Source organism: Mustela nivalis (assembly GCF_964662115.1).
Source record: "Mustela nivalis genome assembly, chromosome: 13".
NCBI lineage: Eukaryota > Metazoa > Chordata > Mammalia > Carnivora > Mustelidae > Mustela > Mustela nivalis.
Genome location: NC_139032.1, coordinates 2,850,965 through 2,876,260, shown reverse-complemented (window position 1 = coordinate 2,876,260; position 25,296 = coordinate 2,850,965). Strand labels below are relative to the sequence as shown.

General features: G+C 49.0%; 1 long non-coding RNA gene across 6 annotated transcripts in view; it reads right to left on the bottom strand.

The window, feature by feature from the left end:
• LOC309845855 overlaps window positions 1-24,665 on the bottom strand; it is a 112,143-nt gene extending 87,478 nt beyond the window's left edge. For 4 of the 6 annotated variants that reach the window (XR_014301540.1, XR_014301541.1, XR_014301542.1 and 1 more), the window contains exons 1-2: window positions 23,719-24,665; window positions 5,859-6,017 (exon numbers count right to left, since the gene is read on the bottom strand). This is a non-coding gene — a long non-coding RNA (uncharacterized lncRNA). Of the gene's footprint in view, window positions 1-4,333; window positions 5,160-5,858; window positions 6,018-23,718 lie in introns of those variants that run through there. The other 2 variants (XR_014301544.1, XR_014301545.1) reach the window with 2 other exon arrangements.
• Between the last annotated feature and the right edge of the window lie 631 nt (window positions 24,666-25,296).

Here is a 25,296-nt window from a genome sequence, read left to right as displayed (position 1 = left end):
GTGGCAGGATACAAAATCAATGCACAGAAATCAGTTGCTTTCTTAAACACTAACACCGTAACTGTAGAAAGAAAAATTAGGGAATTGGTTCTATTTACAATAGCACCAAAAACCATAAGATATCTTGGATTAAACCTAACCAAACAGGTGAAGGATCTATACTCTAGAAACTGCTGAACACTCATGAAAGAAACTGAAGAAGACAAAAAGATGGAAAAACATTCCATGCTCATGGACCGGAAGAATAAATATTGTTAAAATGTCTATACTGCCCAGAACAATCTATATTTTCAACGCCATCCTGATCAAAATACCAATGGCATTTTCCAAAATGCTGGGACAAACAATCCTAAAATTTGTATGGAACCAGAAAAGACCCTAAATCACCAAGGAAATGTTGAAAAAGAAAAACAAAGCTGGGGGCATCACATTGCCTGATTTCAAGCTATATCACAAAACTGTGATCGGGACTCCTGGGTGGCTCAGTGGGTTAAGCCTCTGCCTTTGGCTCAGGTCCTGATCTCAGGGTCCTGGGATGGAGCCCCACCTCAGGCTCTCTGCTCAGCAGGGAGCCTGCTTCCTCCTCTCTCTCTGCCTGCCTCTCTGCCTACTTGTGATCTCTCTGTCAAATAAATAAATAAAATCTTAAAAAAACAAAAACAAAAAACCAAGCTGTGATCACCAAGACAGCATGGTATTGACACAAAAACAGACACATAGACCAATGGAACAGAATAGAGAACCCAGATAAGGACCCTCAACTCTATGGTCAAATAATCTTTGACAAAGCAGGAAAAAATATCCAGCAAAAAAAAGACAGTCTCTTCAATAAATGGTGCTGAGAAAATTGGACAGCTATGTGTAGAAGAATGAAACTCAACCATTCACTTACACCACACACAAAGATAAACTCAAAATGGATAAAAGACCTCAACGTGAGACAAGAATCCACCAAAATTCTTGAGGAGAACATAGGCAGTAATCTCTTTGACATCGGCCACAGCAACTTCTTTCAAGACATGTCTCCAAAGGCAAGGGGGAAAAAAGCGAAAATGAACTTTTGCAACTTCATCGAGATCAAAAGCTTCTGCACAGCAAAGGAAACAGTCAACAAAACAAAGAGGCAACCCACGGGTTGGGAGAAGATATTCACAAATGATACTACAGATAAAGGGCTGATATCCAAGATCTATAAAGAACTTCTCAGACTCAACACCCAAAAAACAAATAATGAAGTAAAAAAATAGGCAGAAGATATGAACAGATAGTTTTCCAAAGAAGACATACAAATGGCCAACAGACACATGAAAAAAAAGTTTATCATCATTAGTCATCAGAGAGATTCAAATCAAAACCACATTGAGATATCACCTTACACCAGTTACAATGGCAACAACTGACAAGGCAGGAAACAACAAATGTTGGAGAGGATGTGGAGAAAGGGGAACCCTCTTACACTGTTGGTGGGAATGCGAGGTAGTACAGCCACTTTGGAAAATAGTGTGGAGGTTCCTCAAAAAGTTAAAACTAGAACCACCCTATGACCCAGCAATCACACTACTGCATATTTACCCCAAAGATACAGATGTAGTGAAAAGAAGGGCACCTCAATGTTCATAGCAGCAATGGCCACAATAGCCAAACTGTGGAAAGAACCAAGATGCCCTTCAACAGACAAATGGATGTGGTCCATATACACAATGGAATATCATCACTCAGCCATCAGAAAGGATGAGTACCCAACTTTTGCCTCAACATGGATGGAGATTATGCTGAGTGAAGTAGGTCAAGCAGAGAGAGTCAATTATCATCTGGTTTCACTTATTTGTGGAGCATAAGGAATAACGTGGAGGACATTTGGAGAAGGAAGGGGAAAGTGAAGGGAGGGAATTCGAGGGTGAGACGAACCATGAGAAACTATGGACTCCAGGAAACAAACTGAGGGTTTTAGAGGGGAGAGGGGTGGGGGGATGGGTTGGCCCAGTGATGGGTACTAAGGAGGGCACCTATTGCATGGAGCACTGGGTGTTATACGTAAACAATGAATCATGAAATAATAATAATGATAATAAGATAGTCTGCTTCCTCCAAGTTGTTCTCTTCTGAGGCTGTTTCCCCGAGGCCCTGGCTGGGACGTTGTCCGAGCACGGACCATGCCGACAGACGGAAGGCAGCAGCTCTGTGAGGTGCTGGAAGTGGGCTCTGTGTGTGGACAGAGAGCACCCAGAGGGGTCGGCGTGAGGTGGGACTCAGGCAGCCGTCCATAGAGGCCTGTCAGGCACAGTCCCTGGTCCCCCCTCCACCCCACAGGGTGACAGCCACAGCCTGTTAATGAGGATTTCAGCCAGAAAGGAGTGCACTACAGCCTGCAACCCACGCGACCACAGGGTGTGTCTGACAAAACCTGTGCTCTTGTAACCAGGGTGCCCAGGAAAGGTCACAGATTTCATTAATCACGACCCATGGAAACAACCAGTTTGGTTTCTCTTTTGCCTTTTCTGTGTTTGTAGTGAGTAGACGCGAGATGAGGTCCCTGGACCACACTGCACTGAAATGGGCCACTGGATCCATGAGGGAGAGAATGTCCACATGGTACGTGGCCCCCAGCCGGGGAGCACACAGACTGTGCTACTGTCGCCCCTTACAAGCACAGGACCCCTGTCAGCCGAGCTGGGAGTAGGGGAATCACGGGAGCATGTGGGACACTCCACGGAAGCCCGGGGAACTGGGAGCAGAAGCGTCATGGGAGCCAGGGCAGGAGCCACGTGCTTCTGGACCAGGTGGACCCCAACCCTCTTCCTCTGTTTGCACTAGTGCCCTGGGCGCAGAATCCCAGGGCTGGGTCAGACTGGTCCCTGTCATGGCTCACGCCTACCGCTGATCATTCTGCTGCAAGGACCCAACGGCTTCTCACGTGGGAGAGCACAGCATTGAGATGTGCAGTCGCACCAGGACATGCCCTGAGGAGGAGAGGAATTCCCCCAATGGAAGCCCAGACCCAGGACACTGAGCAGGATCAGGGCAATCCCGACAACCAAACCAGACTAGCCCTGTCCGCGGTGCCGTCAGCACGGCAGTCAGCAGAGCTGCCAGACCCTCCGGCGACATCTGTCCCACCAACCTCAGGCCCGCCGCCCTCAGACCATCCCTCAGAGGATGTCTATGCCAACCTTGGCTCTCCGCCCTCAGACCATCTGTCGGAGGATGCCTACACCAACCTGGGGCTCTCTGGCCTCAGACCGTCCTTCAGAGGATGTCTCGACTAACCTAGTGCTTTCCGCCCTCAGACCATCCCTGAGAGGATGTCTAGACTAACCTGGGGCTCTCCACCCTCAAGCCTGTGACTCCATTCGCTTACACTGTCTGGTCTCAGACCTGCAGAAGGTCTTAGGGATTTCTAGTCCCAGCTCTGCGTGGGTCCCCGGTCAGGAAGGGCTGGCCAGACTGCGGGGACCCTGAGGCAGTAGGAGCAAGAGAGGCATGAGGAACAAACCCTCTGATTCAGGCCCTGGAAGGACCCCTGGGACTGCGGCCTGGAGACCAGAAGGGGAGCGGGGGCCCCGCAGAAGAGAAGCTCCTGGTCCAGAAAGGATGGGGTTCGGGGAAGACAGGGGGGCAGTGAACAGGGAGATGGGGGCTAGGTCTGGAGAAAGCCTGAGGGGGCGGCTGTAAGCGCAGGGGTGTGCAGACCAGGGGCTGTGCTCAAGGGCACAGGTGCTAACGGGGGGCGCCCGCGGGGGACTCGTGGGCTGGAGAGCGGTCACGCGGCCGATTCTGGCAGACATTTCTACACGGAAAATGTTATGCCGCAGTCCTCACAGAGCTTCCACTGCTTGTCTGCTTCCTCCTTATCGCGCTCAACGTGTAACACGCCTCCTTTCTCCTGCGGGTTTTGCAGATTAAGACCTAATTTTTTTTTTAAAGATTTTATTTATTTATTTGACAGACAGAGATCACAAGTAGGCAGAGAGGCAGGCAGAAAGAGAGGAAGGGAAGCAGGCTCCCCGCTGAGCAGAGAGCCCGATGCGGGACTCGATCCCAGGACCCTGAGATCATGAGCTGAGCTGAAGGCAGCGGCTTAACCCACTGAGCCACCCAGGTGCCCCAGATTAAGACCTAAATTAAAGCTGCAGCCAAGGAACACGGGGCCACTTAGCACTTAACTAGACAGATTCCAAGTTTAGTAAACGTGCGAAGTGTTGGAAGGAAAGACCAGAATGGAGAAGAAAGGAGAAAAACAATCAGAGGGAAGAAGACATATTTTGAAGGAAATGGGGGACTTGCGTGTATTCTGAAGCTAAAATACCAGCAATAATTGGAGTGAAGAATAGTATTCTTTAAAAAGTCTTTAATTTGTGGAGATTTAGGGTTAGACTCACAGCAGAAAGTACAGAGGTCTCCCCCGCACCCCAGTCCGCTCCCACCCCCACCCCCACCATCGCCAGCAGATGGTGCGTTTGTCACACTGGACAGACCCGCACGGACGCATCCTATCACCCAGGTCCAGGGCGCGCGTCAGGGTCACGCACGGTGGCGGACGCTCCGTGTGTCTGGACAAGCGCGTCATGACGCGTATCCACCATTCTAGTGTCATAGTAGTTTCACTCCCCAAAATCCTCTGTGCTCACCCCTGCCCAGTCTCTGATCTCTTTACTGTCGCCATAGCTTTGCCTTTTCCAGCGTGTCTTATAGCTAAAGCCATACAGTACACGTCCTTTTCAGACTCTATCACTTAGTGACATGCACTAAAGTGTCCTTATGTCTTCTCACAGCTCGAGAGCTCATTTCTTCAGAGTGCTGAGTGACAGTCCCTTGTCTGGAGGCACCATGGTTCATTTACCCTTCCACCTGCTGAGGAGGACTCGGTCGTGTCCAAACCTTGGCAATGATGAACAAAGCTGCTATTGGCACTCATATGCAGGCTTCTGTGTGGATATAAATTTTCAGCTCTGTTGACTAACTACCAAGGAGTATGACTGCCGGATCCTATGGTAAGTGGATGCTTAGTTTTGTAAGAAAGAGACTGTCTCCCACCGCGGCGGCACCGGCCTGCATGCCCACCATCAGCGACGGCGAGCTCCTGGGGCTCCACGTGCTGTCCCCGGTTCGGTGTTGTCCGTGTCCGCACCTGCCCATTCTGACAGGGGTGAAGAGCTGGCCTATTTTTAGCAATAGGATCACAACATTGCAAGTGTGGGCACGATAGTAATTATTTTAACCTCTAATCCATCTTTATGATTAAATATCCAGAAATACCTAGTTGAGTGGAAGGACGTCATTATGAAACCAAGAGTGACTTGTGCAGATTTGAGGGAGAAAATCATCCACCATACAGCAATCAGCACTCTTATCACATGGAAGTGAAACATTACCAAAAAAGATGTTATCTTTTTTTAAAAAACTCAAAATGCAATTTTAAGTATCTTCTTGGTGCCAACTTCCCTTTAATACATCATGCATCACCACACCCCATAAAGTGAGAGGTAAAAAAAAAAAAAATCAGATATAAACTGATAAGAACAGATGCTGCATTTGACCTTAGCCAAAAGGCCAAGAAGTGACAGCTCATATAATTTAGAGTAAGGCTTGGGGTGCCTGCATGGCTCAGTGGGTTAAAGCCTCTGCCTTCGGCTCAGGTCATGATCTCAGGGTCCTGGGATCGAGCCCCGCATCAGGCTCTCTGCTCAGCGGGGAGCCTGCTTCCTCCTCTCTCTCTGCCTGCCTCTCTGCCTACTTGTGGTCTCTGTCTGTCAAATAAATAAATAAAATCTTAAAAAAAAAAACAATTTAGAGTAAGGCTTTTCAGGGATGTTAGGGAGTTAGAAATATAGGAAAACAGGATATTATGATAAATTCACCAGAGATTCCTTTGATTCAGTCAGGAGAAAGCACCAGTGATTCCAGGACCAACGGAAGAAGTCTTCACTGATCCATTTATGAGGACAAGATGGGGTTCAATTTGGAAAAGAGGCTCTGGTGGGAAGCCCTGGCAACCCTCTGGGCCCCAGTTTCTTCCTCTGGAACAAAAAAGAGGTGACTAAAGTTGATACGATAGTCATTAACTTCGCTTTCTTGTTAGATAAATATTTAATAACTTATTATCTAAAACCAGGTATGACATTATTAAAGTACTTGAGACAAAGAGAAATGGTCAGTCATGCCTCAAGGCCCACTAAAGGACACAGTAGGACTGGCTGTGGGGAAGGAGGATGCAGTAGCCCTAAGGTCACTCCCATACTGTGTGGCCAGAGGAAGGAAACTAGAGGTCCCTCAAGATACCCCATCGGGCTCCTGGTGTGATCGCTCCAGGCTTCAGGCTTGCTTCTTAGCCTAGAGTCCCTGCCATTTGGAAAGTCCCTAAAACATAAATATTCTGGTATCTTGACATGGTTATTTCAGAGATAGTCTGGATGCTAACAATTTTTTTAAATTGTTTTGTGTGGTTTTTTTTTTTTAAATATAATCAGAACTCTGTCTTAGTATTGCCAATCACTTTGGAAAAGTTGTGGCAAATTTGGTACTTTTCTTACAAAATCATGCACGCTTTGTGAAAACCTTCCTTCCATCATGATCTGCTTAGAGGGTCCTGGGAGAACACATCAATACAAGCACTGTTAAAAAAAATTAAATGAATCACATTACTGTCCTCCATAACCCCAACCCCCATTAACAATAATTGGAATTGTTCCGAAATGTTTCTACTCCTACATGATGATGAAATTTTGAAGAAGTAATTTTATGGCACTTAAACGTGATCAATAAATTCTGGTCAATATCCTTGAAGGCGAGTTTGCCCAATATGGCGGCCATGTCATAGGGCACCAAATGTCACTGGGTCAGTGGGGGCTGCATCCACCTCATCTTTGTGACAACAATTGATTCCTCAGTGAAGTAAATCAAGGCAAAATCACTTGCCAACGACACATAGAGGGGGTTTTTTGTTTATGTTTTTATCTAGTCGTTTTCTGATCCTGAAGCTTCAATTTCTGAAGACATGAATTTTGTCTATTAAAAACACCCATAAATTTTAGATCTAGCTTAAGGTAAAAGTTCTTACATTACAGCATGTAACTGGGTCTAATCTATTTCATTACTTTCTTCACTTAAGGGAAAAGCCAGAGGATTTATGAGATCTACCTAAGAGATTAACCAGATACTCCCTCTTCAGTCTCTGATGTGTACAAGGGAGATCTGTAACTCCCATCTGGTTACAATAAGAATAAAAATTTAAAACCTGAGGTTTTACCATTACTTTAAAGAATCAAATTTTTTATTTGAAATAAGAAAACTGAAAGCCAATTTAGGGAGGAAGTCTAATGTCCCCTGGAGCAAATGTGGGTTTCTTTCAGTTTGGGAATAATAATAAACTGTGGTATCTGAAAGACAAAATGCTTTCTTCTTTCAGAGAGAACATGACCATGACCATGACGGAGTGCCTCTCAGCTCAGGCCTGCCGTCCTGCCCTGGCACCTGGAAGTTATATCTCCCACAGCCGCCACTGGTTTTCTTTAAGCTTCAATTCTGAAACAGGCTTGGAAGTCTACATATGAACACAATACATTCTGCTTGCTTAAGAGAAATTCCCATGATCACAGGATAATGTTTCTGGATGAGGCTGTGTCCTTGGCCAGCTTCCCATTTCATAGACTTCCTTATGCTGAGATGCTTAGTCCAGGCTCATTAACTACTTTATTCATCCTGGAGTACAAGTGACCAAAACTAGTTTAAATTATTACCTCTCTCAAGGAGGTTCACAAATTGACGAGGGGGAAATCATTTGTTCTTTAAAAGTATTTGAGAACCGGGGCGCCTGGGTGGCTCAGTGGGTTAAGCCGCTGCCTTCGGCTCAGGTCATGATCTCAGGGTCCTGGGATCGAGTCCCACATCGGGCTCTCTGCTCAGCAGGGAGCCTGCTTCCTTCTCTCTCTCTCTGCCTGCCTCTCAGTGTACTTGTAATTTCTCTCTGTCAAAAAATAAATAAAATCTTTAAAAAAAAAAAAAAAGTATTTGAGAACCTATCATAAATATTAGACTGGGCCAGTTTTAAAAATCTGTATACTGCAGAACACAAGTTCTGTGAGATGATATGCAAAATATTAGAAGAAAATTAAAATTTTTTTGCAAGGTCAAACAATGAGACAGGTTACAAGGAGATTGGTCAAACAAAGAGAGACAGGGTTACAAGGAGAGTAAAAGACTTTTTATCTCAGAACCTCTCAGACTCCTCCTTCACCTGTCCTCCAACCTGACCTCCTCAGTCTCAGCCATCAGGTATGCAGAGTGGGAATGTCACTGTTCAACTAAAGACCAGAAGATGAAAATCTAATGGCCAAAAATCACCAATACTATCACAGTTTCCCACATCCATGTGGTAGCAGTCCTGTAATAAAAATCGTAACAATGGAGGGTAAAAATAATGAATTAAAAAGAAATTGACATAGGTCTTCAGACTGAAACAGCTATACCCTTAGCCACCTCGCCATGAGATTTCCAAATACCAAGACTCAAGGGTGGTGTGCAGAGCACTCCTTAGTCAGGAGACATTGCACAAAGGCTTTAAGGAAAAGAGAAAGCACACTGGGAGGACATTTGGGAACAGAGCACTCCAGGCGTGGGACCAGCTGTGGTGTAGCCCCATGTGGGACACCACTAGGCACAATTGAGGAAGTATGAAAATTGTCCAAGTATAATGAAGTAATGTTTCAAATCAGTGCAGAGAGAATGAACAATCCAATAAGTGGTTTTGGAACAAACAAATATCTCTTTGGAAAATATATATAATCTTATATTCCTAGGGCACACCACACACACACACACACACACACACGCACAAATATAAATTCTGGATAAACTAGCAAATTAAATGTAGTGACTCTCAGTTAAAGATAGTAAATCAAGCACCTCCTTTTACACTTGTCCTTTCCGGAAACCTCAGTAAAAACATGTGAAGGGATTTTTGAAGACACAAAACTACAAAGAGAAGAGAAAAAGACACAACAACACATTTGCAGATGCTAGAAAGTAGCGTTGAGTAGAAACTGACTTAGCAGAACATGGAAAGCCAAATCATAAGAGAGCAGTGGGGAAGTCCAAGAGAAAAGACAGTGCAAAATCCCCAAAGTCTCAGAAATTGGGAAGCTCCTGGTCCTCGGAGGGAAAGGAAAGTGGGCTAGGAATTAGAAGATGGTTTAAAATCTGTTTAAGAAGCAGGGGACGCTCATCCTACCCATTGTTCCTCATAGGGGGGCCTCCTCCTCACCCTGTCTAATGGAAAGCTGGAGATTTGTTCTATGGAGAGGCCAAGCAAAACATGTCCACGTAGGGGGACCCCCAACTGGCTGACTTGGGACGCTTGCTCTTCTTCCCCAATGTGGCCCCAGGACTCAGTCTCCAGGAACAAGTCTGGAAGTGTGTCTTTGGTGAATCTGAACCAAGCCAAGAGAAAGGGTCTCAATACATTAGAAACAGGGACTTTCCCACCCCAGACAGCTCATCCCCCATCTTAGCACAGTGAAACCCACTGGATTCACACATCAGCAGACAGCTAAGAGTCACAGACACTGAAACAAGCCCACTAGGTGACTGACAGGGATGGGAGCAGACAGGAAGGGGCACCTGGAAGGTGCAGAGGTTACACATGGGAAGAAAACTAAAAAGTCATTAGTATCCTCAGAGGACGAGAGGAAATATTATACTTTAGGGGAAAGCACTAGCCAAAGAATAGCTGGAGAACCATAAATTTAAAATAGGATATCAGAAAAGTCACACTGGATGGATGTATTTGACAATGCTAACATTAAGGACGTGTGTTCACGAAAGCACATCATCACAGGAGCAAAAGGCAAGCCACAGAATAGCAGAAAATATTTTAAATCTTATCCCCAAAGAAATACTTGTATCCAGAACATATAGAGAACATCTATAAATAAGAAAAAAAAATTTTTAAACAATAAAAAATTGGGCAAAGGTCTGGACAGTCACTTTATAAAAGAGAATATTCAAATGGGTACAAAAAGGAATGCAAGTCCAGGAAGAAACCACTTAAGACCACCATGATATACTACCTATCAGAGCAGCTACAGTGAGAAACAAACATACTCATATCCCAAGTATTGGTGGGAATGTAAAGCAATCAGAATGCTCACACACTGCTGCAGGAGTGTCAGTTGCTAAAACTGCTTTGGAAAACCAACTGGCAACATCTACTAATGTGGAATATACTCAATAATTCTACTCCTAGGCATATACCCAACTGAAATACACACATATGTTTACCAAAAGACACCAGCCGAGAATGATCACATTTATCTATCAACAGCAGAATGGACAAATAAACTGTGATATATTCATATAATAAAATACCATACAGAAATGAGAATGTACACAAGATAAATGAATTTCATAAACATAACGTTGAGTGAAAAAAGCCAGAAACAAAGAAATATAATTCTGTGTGATTCCATGTGTATGAAGTTTAAAACCAGGTAAAGATAATTCATAATGTTAGAAAAAGGGACAGTTGTTTCCCAAAGGAATGGTAGTGCCTGAGGAAGGCACAGTGACGACATCTGGTAATGTTCTCTTCTAGACCTGAGTGTTGGCTACATGAGTGTTTTCACTTTGTGAAAATTCACACAGCTGAGCACTTTTGATCTGTACCTTTTGTTATGTTTAATATAAAGTTACTTTATAAAAACATCCTAGAAAGGTGGAAGATGAAGATATGGCACACTCTCAGGAAGTACAAATTAATGACCATGATTGAAAATGGGGAGAAAGATAAAAAACAAACAAAAAGAACCTACGGGACCAACTTCAGAAGGGCCAATTTCAAATAAAATTCACTGAGTCAGTGAATTGAGAAATGGTGGTGGGAGTAAGAATTAAATATTTTAAGAAAATAATCTTATAACTGAAGATTTGAGTTGCCAAATTGAAAAGATACACCCGGGGCGCCTGGGTGGCTCAGAGGGTTAAGCCTCTGCCTTCGGCTTAGGTCATGATCTCAGAATCCTGGGATCGAGTCCCACATCGGGCTCTCTGCTCAGCAGGGAGCCTGCTTCCTCCTCTCTCTCTCTGCCTGCTTCTCTACCTACTTGTGATCTCTGTCTGTCAAATAAATAAATAAAAATCTTTAAAAAAAAAAAAAAGAAAGAAAAGATACACCCAAGTTTGGGTCACATTAAATGATAATAATCCCCCATCAAAGCACATCATTACTGATTTCTAGAACCCTGGGAACAAAAAGATGATTTTATAAGTTTCCATAGAGAAAAAGTAGGTCAAATACAAAGAATGGGAGTCAGACTAGCTTTGAAATTCTGAACAGCAATATTGGAAGCTAAAAGACAATGGAGGAATGTCTTCGATACTCAGATGTTCAGGTATTCAGATTCAATGCCATTTTACTTTTTTTTTTTTAAAGATTTTATTTATTTATTTGACAGAGAGAGAGATCACAAGTAGGCAGAGAGAGAGAGTGGAGGAAGCAGGCTCCCCGCTGAGCAGAGAGCCCGATGCGGGGCTCGATCCCAGGACCCTGAGACCATGACCCGAGCCGAAAGCAGAAGCTTTAACCCACTGAGCCACCCAGGCGCCCCTGCCATCTTACTTTTTTATACCCAGCTGAAGTATCAAATATGGAGATGGTTAAAGACATCTTTAGATGTAAGGGGCTCAAAAATTTTACTTCTCATTCCCTGTCTCAGGAAGCTAAGAGGATGTTCTTGGTCAAAATGGGGAAATAAAACTAGAAAGAATGTGATCTAACATTGTGAAACAGTAGGTTCCTAATAAGAGAGCGCTGAACAGAACCCCAGGATGATACAGGGAGCCTGCTTCCCTCTCTCTCTGCCTGCCTCTCTGCCTGCTTGTGATCTCTGCCTGTCAAATAAATAAATAAAATCTTAAAAAAAAAAACAAAAAAATAAAGAAGCAGCAACATACATATGTTTGAGCTATGGAGGTGGGTATCAAAAGAATTAGCTAAGAGAGTTGCCAGAGTTGCTCTGTGAGAGCACAAAATGGGGGACTGTTATTCCTCATGACAGTCTTCGTAAAGTATGTGCAGATATACTTTCACTTAAAAAAAAAAAACAACTAAGTTTTTCTTTGAAAAAGAAGTCTCCAGGACAGATATTTCACTGGAGAATTCTACCCAATGTTTAAAGAATCAGTACCAATAATGCACAATCTCTTCCAGAAAACACAAGAGAGCATTTTCCCATTTCATTTTATGAGAACAGTCCTACACTGACCCCAAAACCAAAATAGTACAAGAAAGGGAAACTACACACCAATATCCCCCCTGAACAGAGATGCAAAAATCCCCTGACTCTATTAGCAAATAGGATTCAGCAATATGTAAAAAGAATTATACACCATAACTGAACAGGGTTTATGCCAGGGATGCAAATTAGTTCAATATTCAAAAGTCAGTCAATGTAATCCACCATACCAACAGGCTAAAGACAAAAGTTCACATGATCATATCAATGCAAAAAAGCATTTGAAAACCTCAGTATCAATTCATGATCTAAAAAAAACACTTCCTCCAGAAAATAAGGCATGGGGAGGAAATTCCTCAACTTGAACCTGCCTGCAAAAAGCCCAGAGCTAGCATCCATGAAGATGGACAGTGAAGCTGGGATGTCTTCCCCTATGACTGGGCCCGGGACCAGGGTGCCCACAATCAACACTCGTAGTCCACACAGCCCTGGAAGCTGTACCCAGAACACAAGGCAGGAAAGGAAATGAAAGGCAAACGGAATGGAGACTCGTATTTGCAGGAGTTGTATCCTCTAAAGCAGCCGTGAACACTGAGTTTGCAAACGCTGCTCCAGTTCTCGAGGGGAAATGCAGGGTCGGGTTCCTGTGAGCCTCCACTCACAGTATTTTCATCAAACAAATGTTTAATGAACTTTTTAAAAATTTTTTTAAATTTTTATTTATTTATTTGACAGAGAGAGATCACAAGTAGACAGGCAGGCGGAGAGAGAGAGAGGGAACCAGGCCCCCTGCCGAGCAGAGAGCCCGATGCGGGGCTCGATCCCAGGACCCTGAGATCATGACCTGAGCTGAAGGCAGACGCTTAACCCACTAAGCCACCCAGGCATCCCTGTTTAGTGAACTTTTTAATAAAAGAACGCTTTTCTTAACATTTAGCGTGTGTTTAAATGTCTTCCCTAGCATCCCAATATGTACAACTTGTCCACCTGCGAGTTTAACGTTTTTATTTTTAACATTTTTATCACTTTTTAAAATGTGTGAGCCAGCTCTGCTGAGAAGAGTTTAACATTTCCCGGACCCTGGGTTATGTGACTGCCAGCTGCTTTGGCTTTCTTCACAGCCACACTATCCACCTCGCATTACTGATGGTCATCTCACGAATCCACAAATTTCGCTGCTTTTCTATCTCTTACAGAGTTTCTTCACGCAGTGGAGGGGTTACGTTAGCACCTTCCAGAGCAGCCTCACGAACAGTGTGCGGATTTCCTGCTCCTGTTCCAGGACATCCTGTATTGTTGATTCACTAACACGGAACTCGTGGCCAGTAGCACCATGTCACTGCTTCCTTGTGTGAGAAACACAGGGCGCTATGTCCACACTATGCCTGAGACCATTTTAAACAGCAAAACCACCAACGAAGAGCACAGAAATGTGGACAGGGTGGCACCGCATGGAACGTGAAAGACACATTTGTTTACACGAAGGCAGAGCATTGCTTTGTTCAACATCAGCTGGGAGCGTGGGCATTCAGCAACTGAAATTTTTCACCACTCAGGGCATGCTTGCCAATGACCACGCAAGCACTGTGTGCATTGTTTTAGGGTTACAAGTAAATTTTAGTGAGTAGGTGAATCCCAAGTACGAATTCATGAATAATGACGATCAACCGTATTTAGTGACAAAGGACTGCTATCTAGAATACACAAAGTCAACAGTAAGAATATAAAGGATCTAAGTAGAAAATGGGCAAAAGATGTGAAGAGAAATCTCACTGGAGAGGATGTGTGGGTGACAAATGAGGCACATGAAAAGATGTTCAGCATCACTAGCCACCAGGGAAATTAAAACCACAGACAGCTATCCCTAGATAGCGACAGACACCTGCCAGAGCAGCTAACGTAAAAAATACTGCCAGGACCTCAGGCTGGAGCGGATGCCACAGACCTCGCGCGCAGCTGGTGGAAGGCACGCTGATCCTGCCCGTCGCGGACCCACTGTGGCGCTCTCTGAAAGACTCCGCGCTCAGCCACCGGGCCACCCAGCAGCTGCGCTCCTGAGCACTTAACACAGAAAAATGAACATTTAGGTCTGCAAAAACCTGCATATGACTGTCACGCTAACTTCCCTTGCGAGAGCCTGAATGACAAAATAGGAATGTCCCTCAGTAGGTGAGCCGTTCAGCCCGCTTCGGCTCATGCAGACCGGGCAACGCGGCTCGGCCACACGGGGAATCCGCTATCGTGCGCCCCGCTGCTTGGAGGGATCCCAGGGATCCTATGCTGACTGGAAAAGCCAATCTCAAAATGCCACATACATAGGATCCCGCTGCAGAACATTCCCAAACAGCATTATCTTAGAGCTGCTGAACACATTCGTGGTACAGGCGAGGAGGCGAGGGCTGGCCGGGACAGAGGGTTGGGGCAGCACAAGGGGCCACGTGGGGGGTGTCTCTGTGGGGATGAGGCAGCTGGTGTCTTGCTGGTGGAGCCACAGGACCCTGCATGTGCTGAGGTGACCCAGAACCACACGTGTGCATTCCACCAACGCCAGCTTCCTCATTTTCATGGTGTACCACAGATTTACCAAATGTCACCACCGGGGGAAACCAGTGTAAAGTGTGCCCAAGCCTCGCTGTGTGATTTTTGCAATACCCTGTGAATCTATACTTATTTCAAGGTATAGCGTATCTAAAACTTTTGGGAGGCATGTCAAAGCATCTGCACACGTTTGGAAGCCTTAAAACCACCACAAGCGCCACAGACGCGAAACCCATTTGGTGACGACTGCATAGTGTCAGGGGCACCAGAGGGCCTTGAGAGAGGGGTGAGAAGAGCGTGGGGCTGGGATGGTGACATGGTGAGTCCGTGGGGCGCAGAGAGCGCCGTGTGCAGCCTGGGGAAGGGCCCACAGCCACCGTGCCCACCTCACGCAGGGCTCTGAACAACCAACTGATCTGGAACAGCTGTGGGTTCATCTCAGCATGGCTTTGGGGGGCAGGCTCGGGGGCAGGACTCAGCAGCACAATCCTCCCTCCAGCTGGACGGGCCACGCGGTGGGGTCCAGCTGCGGGACAGGCTGGCCGAGAGGGAGCGGATAGTCCCCTTCACACACCCATGGAAAGGCAGGGAGCAGCAGGATCCTCGTCCCAGGCCCCATACGGCCTCCCCAGCGGCACGGGGCAGCCTCCACAGGTCAGCTCAGGGCTTTCTCTGATGACACAGCTCATGGGGGCCCATTCAGCATTTTCAGTTTTTTAAAGCATAAGAGAAACACCCAAATCCCACCCAACTGAAGTCACCACATAAGCATGTTCGTTTCCAGCCTTGCAAGTAGATCTCTGTATGACTCGAGCAAAAACGTCGCTGTCGGTCACCCTCACACCTCCTTTAACTGCCCTTTCTTGAGCTTCCCATCCTCACCCCACTCCTCACACGTAAACCCAGTTCTCTCTACATATACGTGTAATTGCATGCTAAAATATTAAAACGTTTTAATGTAAACATTGTTAAGGGTTCCTATTTTTAAAAATTTTTCCAGAAAGGATTAACATTTTGGCACACTTTCCTATATCTTGCTTTTCTCACTGGGAGTTCTGAAATACCTCAACACCGCATGGTGTAGACCTCACACACTCCTTCCGAAGACTGAGTAGTGTTCCACGGAATGTGGTTCCCACAATTTCTGCAAGCACTGCCCAACTGATGGGCAATTTGTCTTCAGGGGTTTTACCACGCGGTGTTTGTAGAACAATGCTGCCGTAAATACTCTGATGTTTACGTATATGTCGGGTTTTTCTACTGCCTGGACCCTAAAGTGTAGGCTGACTCATTTGACCTCAATGGGACTCGAAAACACTTGTTGCTGACAGAGCCCAGCACAGCGTCTGTAGATGGATGCGGTCCGTTATTTAAACCGTGTTCTGCATTAGCAGCTTTGCTGGGTGTCTTCTCTCCAGGGGATTTTGCTGGAAAGTGTTTCTCAGATTCCCATTCACCCAGCTATTGAGGCCCACAAGAGGATGTCAGACTCTGCTGGTGTTTTATTTTTAAGTCACTCTACTTGGAACTGAAACACTTTAAATGCGTCTACGTCACCCCTGGCCTCGTGGCACATCATGAGTGCCAGGGAGCCAGCAGGACAAGCTGCGGGAAGAACGGGAACCCCAGGGACTGTGACAGACACAGGGAGGGAGGGAGGTGGCCCTGAGGTGGGGCCCCTGAGGGCACAAGCACCCGGCCCTGTGGGCCCTCAGGGTGGGGCTCGGGCCGGGCGGTCGGAAGCGGCAGGACTCCTGCGGCAGGAAGAGGGAGCAGGGAGCCGCCTGGGCTTGGTGCAAGTTCCGGGGGCCAGAGCATAGCCCCATGAAAGGCAGTGAAGCTGGGGTTCTGTGCACAGTGCCCGAGCCAACACATGCTCTATCAAGAGATGCTCCCCTCTGGTTCCCACGCTGCTAAGCTGAGGGCGGTGGATTGAAAGACACACCCACCAGAAATGAGCTCCTGCCAGCTGTTGGCGTATGGGAGCAGCTCTGCCCCGGATGTGCTCATGGGGCTCTGGAGAACCATCGTCTCGTGTACTCAGCCTCTGGCCACATTGGTAGAAGATATACCCACGGCCCTGGCCGCAGCGGCTGGTTTGGGGGAGTTTGTGGCCCGAACTTTTTCAGTGTGGCAACAGAGAGAAAGGTCTTTGCCTCAGCAATCAGAGTTAGGAAGAGAGGACCCGGGACGTACTTGTAGCCCATCCCCACCACTGTCACAGCCAGAAGTGAGACCAGGAAGAGCCCAGCAGAGACGGGAGAGAACTCCTCTGCTCTGGGCCTGTTGCCCTGAGCCCCATTCTTCCTGGACGTACCAGCTGTGCGAGCAAGTGAATGCCCTTGCTTGTTCCAGCTGCCCACTAGCATGGCTTATGACTCATGCAGGGCTGGGTCTCTGCAGTGGGCTGGGGCTTGTGACCACCCCTAACCCCGGGGAAGAGAAGGCAGGGGAGCTGGGAAGTCAGCAGCCCTCCCTGGGGCCCAGTTGCCCAGAGCCTTCGGTGCTGCGGGATTGGACTGCACAGTTGCTCAGGCTTCATCCACCCTGGAATACCATCCACAGGGGTGGGCATTGGGCCTGAAGGCCTTTGCAGGTAGGGGCTGAGACTCAGAGGCTTCATTCCACTGCCCACAGGACTTGGCCAGGACCAAACTCCCATGGAATCTGTCAGACTTCCCCAGTTGTTCATCTTTGGGAAGGAGGTAGGCAGCGCTGTCTTGGGCATGGTGATATCGCCTGGGGAACTGTACTAGATATTTCTCTGTCTTTCTCCACGCATTAGGGGTCATCTCCAAATTCCTTGTGCTTTGGCCCAGTTAGTATAGGAGTCTCCAGTTGCTGCATAACAAATCAAAAGATTTACAAAGATCGACATAGCTACGGGCCTCATGCCTCCTCCACAAACATCCACAGGATGCCTGACTGGGGGCCAGGAACAGTGCGGCAACGGTAGTGTGCCTCCTGCTGCCGAGGGCCACCACCTGTGTGCAAGACCCTCCTCCCAGGACCAGCACACTCTGGGTTGTGTGCAAGATGGGCTCGGTGAGGACACCGCCTGCGACAGCCGGCCAAGACACAGAAGGCAACGGTGACAAGATCAGCTTGGGATGGGAGATATCGTGGAACATCCGTTCTGTTCCGTACAGTTTTCAATGTTTCCTTGAGCTTCATAGTAAGTGAATATCACTTTTATCTTCAGAAAAGACACTAAGGATCTTTTCCTACCTGACCTCCAAAAACTGAGTGTTACCATTCTCTTTAAGCTTTGTCAACCAAGAATGAGACACACAGAGAGAGGAGAGACAGAGAGAGAGAGAGACAGAGACACACACACACACACACAGAGAAACATGGAAACACAGAGAGAAACAGAGAGAGAGACATAGAGAGACAAAGAAAGTCAGAGAGAGAGAGAGACAGAGCGAGAGAGAGGCAAACGGAGAGGGGAGACAGAAAGAGACCAGCAGAGACAGAGAGGCAGGAACAGAGCAGGAGAGAGAGACAGAGAGAGAATCCGTGTCTTTGATGCCCATTGAGGCTGGTAGTTTCTGCAGACAGTCGTCGGCTTCTTGGTCTTCCTTCCTGGCTTCAGTGTTCCCGGCTGGTACCGCCTCTCCCTCTCCCTCGGACAGGGAGCTAACGTATATTCAGGTGTTTAATCCTTTACCTGTCACTTACGTTGCAAATGCATCTCTGTCTCGACCCTCTGCTCCCTACAACACCGTTCGGTACGCATCTCTGCGAGGGTGTACCTGGGGGTCCTTCCGTCTGTGGTTCTCGCCTGCACCGTCAGGCACCTGGGGTCTCCCGCACGCGGAGCCTGTGGACGCTGGCTTCCCGCTGAGCTCAGAGCTTTACGTGTGCTGCCGCTCCTTCAGTATGTCGACCGCCTCAGGTTTGTTTAGATGCAGGACGTGAGAGAAGGATCTAACTTTTTTCCCCTGGTGCTTGGCTGATTGTGACAGTCGCAGTTGGGTGACTCCTTTACCATTAACGGGAAAGTCACTGTGGCTGTTTAGGAAAAGTTAATAGAGTCATTTATGTATTTCTGTGTGATTCTGGACTTCCCTATTTGTTCCACTGATTTTCTGGCCCAAACAGTAGCATCAAACTAATTTATTAACATTTTTACCGTATATGTGAAAAATTTGCTCAGAAACATTATCCTTATTGTTTTTCTCTTTTAGGATTTTCAAGCTCTTGTTCTATATTCTTTCTGAATGAGCTTTAGAACTTTTTGTCAACTTACCTGAAATATACTTTGATTTGAAATTTTTTTAAATTTCCAAATGTACAAATCAATAATTAGGCTTCCCATCCAAGAAGAGGGCATGAATTTCCATTTCAGTGAAAATACAGGGGCTAAGAACACAAACTTTCCAGCTACTTGCCCCGGGTTCAAATCCCAGCTCAGGAAGGAGCTTCTTGTGTGAACTTGGGTGGGTGTTAGACCTCTCTGGGCCTCAGCTTTTGAATACGTGAACATGCGTAGTAGGACGAGTAGCCATTTCGCAGGATGGTTATGCAAATTGAGTGGATAAAGGGTTGTCTGTGGTTAGAATAATGCCTGGTACACTCTTTTTTTTTTTTTAAGATTTTATTTATTTATTTGACAGAGAACACAAGTAGGCAGAGAGGCAGGCAGAGAGAGAGAGAGAAGCAGGCTCTGCACTGAGCAGAGAGCCCGATGCGGGGCTTGATCCCAGGACCCTGAGATCACGACCTGGGCTGAAGGCAGAGGCTTTAACCCGCTGAGCCACCCAGGCGCCCCGAGCCTGGTACACTCTTAATGGATGCTGATGTCTGTTATTTGTGACTTTCCTCACTAGGATTTTGCAGTCCGCCCCCTGTTCGTTCTACATAAGACTGTTGGGAGTAAGTTCACATGTAGAAAATACAGCGTGTCCGAGGTAAACACTCAGTTATACTGTCTTTTTAGCATCAAATGGCAGAGCCACTGCTTTCTATCCCCAGCCATCGCCTTTTAGGACGATTCCACCTTCAGAACTGTGGGAAACATATCAAGGGGAAACACCCCTTTGGGACAGCATCCACATTTCCTGTAGACTCAAAATCTCCCGTATGTCCTTTCCTGGAATTCAAGCCAGAGATCAAGCCTCTCTGAAAATATATAGTCCTACTGGGTAAAGGGAGGGGGAAGGGCTGCAGCTCTTTTGTTCTGTTTTAAATTTCATTCCCAGGCTAAGTTTTATGAGTTTCAGCTGGAGTGAGTTTTCCCATCACGGACGAATCCGTGAGCATGAACGTTGCAACAGACATGCTCTGGACGCTCTGGCTGCAAGTCTTCTCGCTACAGGAGAACTACGGCTGCGCTTGGCCAAGGTCAGCAAACCACAGCCCTGGATGAGGTATGCTTCGGGTGGGTGCGGGATGCCGCAGTCAGCATCGGCGCCCAGGCTCTGGCGGTCAGCCCCAATCCCAGGGACCCGCACTCCTCCACCCCCTTGTCCCAGATACTCCCTGCTCCGTGCCTGCTTCCCACTCATCCGAGTTCTGGCTTCTAAGGATGTGCTGGAATAGAGTTCCATGAGCACTAGCAGCTGCCACACACACCTGGACTGCCCGGAGATTGGAAGGAAGTGTTTTTCCTCTCGTTCATGTCAAACCAAAAAAAGACCAGAAATTCACCAGGTGTGAAACCTTGAAACTCTGATTTCTAGTTGTAGGTCAGTCTCCTGAATCACCTAATTTTCACTCTCTGGAAAGGGTCATGATAATCATTTCATGGTAGTTTGGATACCTTGTAAGTGTCAGTCATAATGCAAAGCCCTGTAACTTTTCATACAGACTGTGTTAGTTGGTCTCGGCTACGTGACACATGACTCCAAGACCCACAGTCTCTGGGGTGAGAACCCAGGTGTGAATGGCCTGGGTGTTCCCAGCTCAGGTGTCAGCCAGGGCCCCGGTCTCATCCAAAGGCCTGCATAGGGCCAGAGGATTCCAGTCTACACCACTGTCACCAGACATCAGCCCCCCACCGACCCTTGGCTGGAGGCCTCTGTTCCTCCCCATGGAGGCCACCCTGCCGAGCTGCACATGAAGTGATCGCTGGCTTCCCCAGCACAAGCAATGGCGGGGGGGAGCAGGCAGCACCTGTCAGAAGTCAGTTTCTCCTCTGACCTAATCACTTAAGGGATGTGCCATTGCTCATACCCTATATCAATGGTCCCATGGACCCATCTGACCACATGTTGGAGGGGACTCCACAGGGGTGTGGAGGGGTTTATTGGGGTCATTGTAGAAGCCAGTGACCACAGCACCATGGAGATGCTCAGCTAAGCAGGGGTCGGTACAGGACACGGGCTGCTGATAAAGGAAACGAGAATTCTCTCCCGTTTGTAAATCCGACATCAGTCGCAGTGCACCCCATTAGATGACCTCCACTCTGCAGAGGCCGGCAAAGACCACACACCATTAACTATCACACAGGACTGGTGAAGCCAAGATAAAGTAAAAGTACTAAGACTTTTGTATTTCTTGTGTGTTTGTCGACACCTGCCATGTGGCCAGCAGTGTGCTGGGGCACAGAGAAAACACAGGGTGTGGCGGCGGATCCAAATGCAGAGGAATCAGGGGCCGCAGTGCCGGGACGTGGGCAGCATCAGACCCATGTGGACAGTAGTGAGTTGTGTCCGGGAGAGGCGGTCCTCTCCGAGCGTTAGCTCTGCAGAGGGAGGCATCCCTGGAGGAGCACTGAAGGATGAGGGAGAGGATGCCAGCCGGCAAGGGGCAAGCAAGCTATCCGGGGAGAACATTCCAGAAGGTGCTGCAGGTACAGTAATAGGAAACCATCAAACACCCTAGCGTGTTCTCCCATCCAGGTACTAACCAGGCCCGACCCTGCTTAGCTTCCGAGATCAGACGAGATCGGGCGCGTTCAGGGTGGTATGGCCGTAGACAGCGTGTTCTAAGACTTGTGAGTGCTTCACAGTTGTTGGATTTATGGAATATAAGGTATTCCATAACCCCAAGGCAGCAGAAGTTACCGTAGGGCTCATGCACGTGTGAAGGACTATGGAGGCTTTTCTGTCGACAGCGGGCCTCATTTGGGGGCCAGGGGGCCTCTGAGGATCTGAACAAAACCATGGCCACCTTACTCAATGCGGTACTCACAAACACAGTTGTGCCTACAGTTCCAGAGGGTCCGGGGCCCCAGGAGCGAGGACGGGGGCCGTGACTGGGAGCCGCACAGACCCACGGCTGGAACGCACGCTGGAGCCAGGGCTTCGGGCTCGCTGGCACCACGCTCCCGGCGAAAGGGAGGGCGGGTCTCTGGGAGCGAGCGGAGCAGGAACCACGTACTCACACGTGCGGAGGCCTGTTCATCCTCTGAACAGGATGAAAACGGGTTCTCATCCTAGGAACCGGGACATCCCATAGAATGAATGGGAAGGCTTGAAGTCCAGGCGTGGGACGGGCAGGGGCCCGGGGTCCTCGGGGTGCAGAGTCATTGTACCCATGGCTGGAGTCGCTCGTCCTCAGGAGAGAGCACTGGGGGGGTCTACTTATGTGGAATCCCCAGCTGTGTGGGGGGCGGCCCACCCAAACCTCACGGAGCCAGAGCAGAGCCCCGAAGCAAGGGGCAGCACTGAGGCAGCGCTGAGGCAGAAAAGATAAAAAAATTTTAAAACAGGGAAGGATGATCCTGGTCAAAAACAACAGACTGGCACCAAACGCACAAAACTCAGACACTTCAATTCTCTTTCTCATGATCAGGCCTCCAGGTGCTCGCGGAGGCCAGCAGAGCACCTGCTATGTGCCGGGCCCTCTCCCGGCCTCGCGGTCCTGGCAGTCCGACTCACCCATCTTCAGGGTGACCTCCCTGGCAAGGGCCTGGCTGCTGTCCACATTGGCAGCCTGGCTGGGGTCATGTGACCCCGAATCCATCCAGGTGCAGGCCCTGGACCTCTTTCTACCACAAGACCTGACAGCGTATTTTGAAGCTGCAAGAATAAAGCAGCTTCCCCGAAGTTCCTGTTTCCTAGAGTCCAAAGCCTTATTATCTCTGTCAGAGCTGCTGCTGCTGCTGGTCACCTACAGGTCCCCGCACAGGGCATCTCCGAGTTGGGTGACACCCGGGTGAGGCAGAAGGGATGTGCCTCTGCCCTCTGCCTTCAGCTGCACCACCCTGAGGGCCGCATAGACCCAGGCAGGCGGAAGTGCCCAAAATGCCTTCTTTTGATGTTACACCGAGATACGACTCCAGTAAAATCAGGGACACCCAAATGGGGCTTCGTCGCTCACTGGTGTCACCGCCAATGCAATGACAGAGCTTTTGCTGGTGCGGTGACATTGCATTTCCCCTGCTGGCTGGTTTCCGGTCAGAAATAACCGTGTCTCTCCGAACGCGCGGTGGGGCACCTCGCCAGCAACCAGCCAGACGCAGGCCGCAGGGACCCGCTGACCGAAGCCTTCAGGAATCCATCACTTCAGGCTCCACCCGCGGGGCCCAAGTCAGGGCCGCAAGCTCCTGAGTTTCCAGGTTTACACAGCTGCAGACACCGTAGGGAGCGCGCGAGTGTGAGGCTGGGACCCCTCCCAGGCCCCCTGGGATGCCGCGCGCACCGCAGGCAGGGCAGCACGCCCACCGTGCCCTCCCACGGGTCCACGGGGCGCCTAGCCAGTGTCTACCCCCCACGCCCCCTCCCCAGGAAGCCCCGGAGCACAGACCGGGACGTGGAGTGGTGGGGGGTGAACAGCACCGCCCAGGGAACAGCCAGTGGGGTGACACCGCGGGTTCTCGGGGGAAATGTGGAGTTCCCGATGGCTAGGGTCAACTGCAGGGCAGTCTGGGGCCAGCAGGGAGACTGGTATGCGGGAACATTCCTCTGCGGGCTCCCATGGCGGCTGTGCCGCGCTGGAGGAGATCCACAAATATTTGTCTGGTTACAGAGCTCAGGCATGTGAAAATCAGACGCAAGAAACTCACCCTTTATTCTCTTTCCAGAAATGCTCCTCAACTCCGACCCCCGGTGCTCCCAGCGTCTCCCCGGATTTTCCATCTGTTCTCCATTACTCCATGGCACTGCTGTTGCAGACTTTGCTGGAAATGGGAGTCCCGCCTTGAGCCAGCACTCAGGGTGTCCGGCCCATCCTCAGGCTGGATCGTGGGGCACCTCCTGCCGCACAGTCCTCCGGGTCTATGCAGCCCTCGCCAGCCCCCGCCCCGGCCCCAGGGCCTCTGCCACTCCCTGGGAAGACCGTGATTCCCACCGCTCTAGAATTCTGGATTACACACACGTCTGTGCGCGTCAGGCCCCGCGCGGTGCCCTGGTGCTTGTCACACGGTTCCCGCCAGCTGTCTCCTGCCGCGTATGTTCACGAGACTGGGGGCTCCAGAGGAAAGCAGACAAGTGGGGTCTGGACCTGCTAGGTGGGGAGAGGCCAGCAGGACCCAGGAGGCACCTGTGTGCAGGGGGACGGCGGGGTGCTCCCGTGTAGGGGGAGGCAAGGCCGATTGTGGCACCTGCAGGAACGCGGTCTCTTCTGCATGGGCCGGAGGCTCTGCCCTGAGCTCCATGGGTGGAATTCTGCTGCCCAGGGCAGAGCACAGGCAAGGTTACGTGTGTGTCTTCACTGACTTGTCACTGCCGTTCAGACATCCTTGCGCCGTGAGCGTAGGTGACACGCCCCACATTGTCGGGCCCCTACGTGCTTCGTCCACGACAGCAAACTCAGCCGGAAACACTGTCCCAGCTCGTCTCGATCTAACGTGACCGCACCCATTAGGCGGCCGCTGGGGCTCGTGGCCGCGGTATCGTCTGTGTTACTGCATCGCACATTCATTCTTCATCCTCCGACCCTGATTTTCAATCATAGGATTTTCTTTGTAATCCTAAGTGCTTTGTTGTAGACACTATTGTGAGAAGGGTGGGTCTCCCCTGCAGGAGCGCGCTTCACAGCACCCTTGCCGCGTCTCACTCCCCCACCTCAGGAGTGCTCCCGGCCCCTCCCAAACAAGCCACCTGTCGAGTTCTTGTCCCCAAGTTCAATTCTGAGCAAACGCAGACTTAGTGTGGATGCCGCAGAGGTGCCAAGGGTCCCCAAGCCAGAAGTCCCTCCTTCCTGGTCATCGCCTAAAATCTCCGTTTCTCTGGCCGGAGGAGGGAGGACATCAGCTCGGAGTGTCCAGGCTCTCCAGAAGAACATTTACGATTTCTGTCACCGTGTCAGGGATAATGTCTGGAAAAGATGCGTCCTCCCAAGTATTGAATTACTCACGACCCCAGGGAACCAAGTTCTGTCAGGACAGTGGGTGCCACATTTGCACGTCTTTACAGGGAGCTGCCACGTGACCCAACGCCGGAAACACCCCAAGAACAGAGACAGGGAGGGCGTGCAGGTCACGCATGCGGGCTGAGAGAAGGCCAAGGCGCATGGCAGTGGGTTTGGGGTCATTCACGGAAATGAGTGATAATGAATACACAGTGTAGTGAGCACGCGGCCACCGGGCTCAGGTGTGCAAGGGAAGGCACCTGCCCAGGCCACCTGGGCCCAGCCCCTCTGG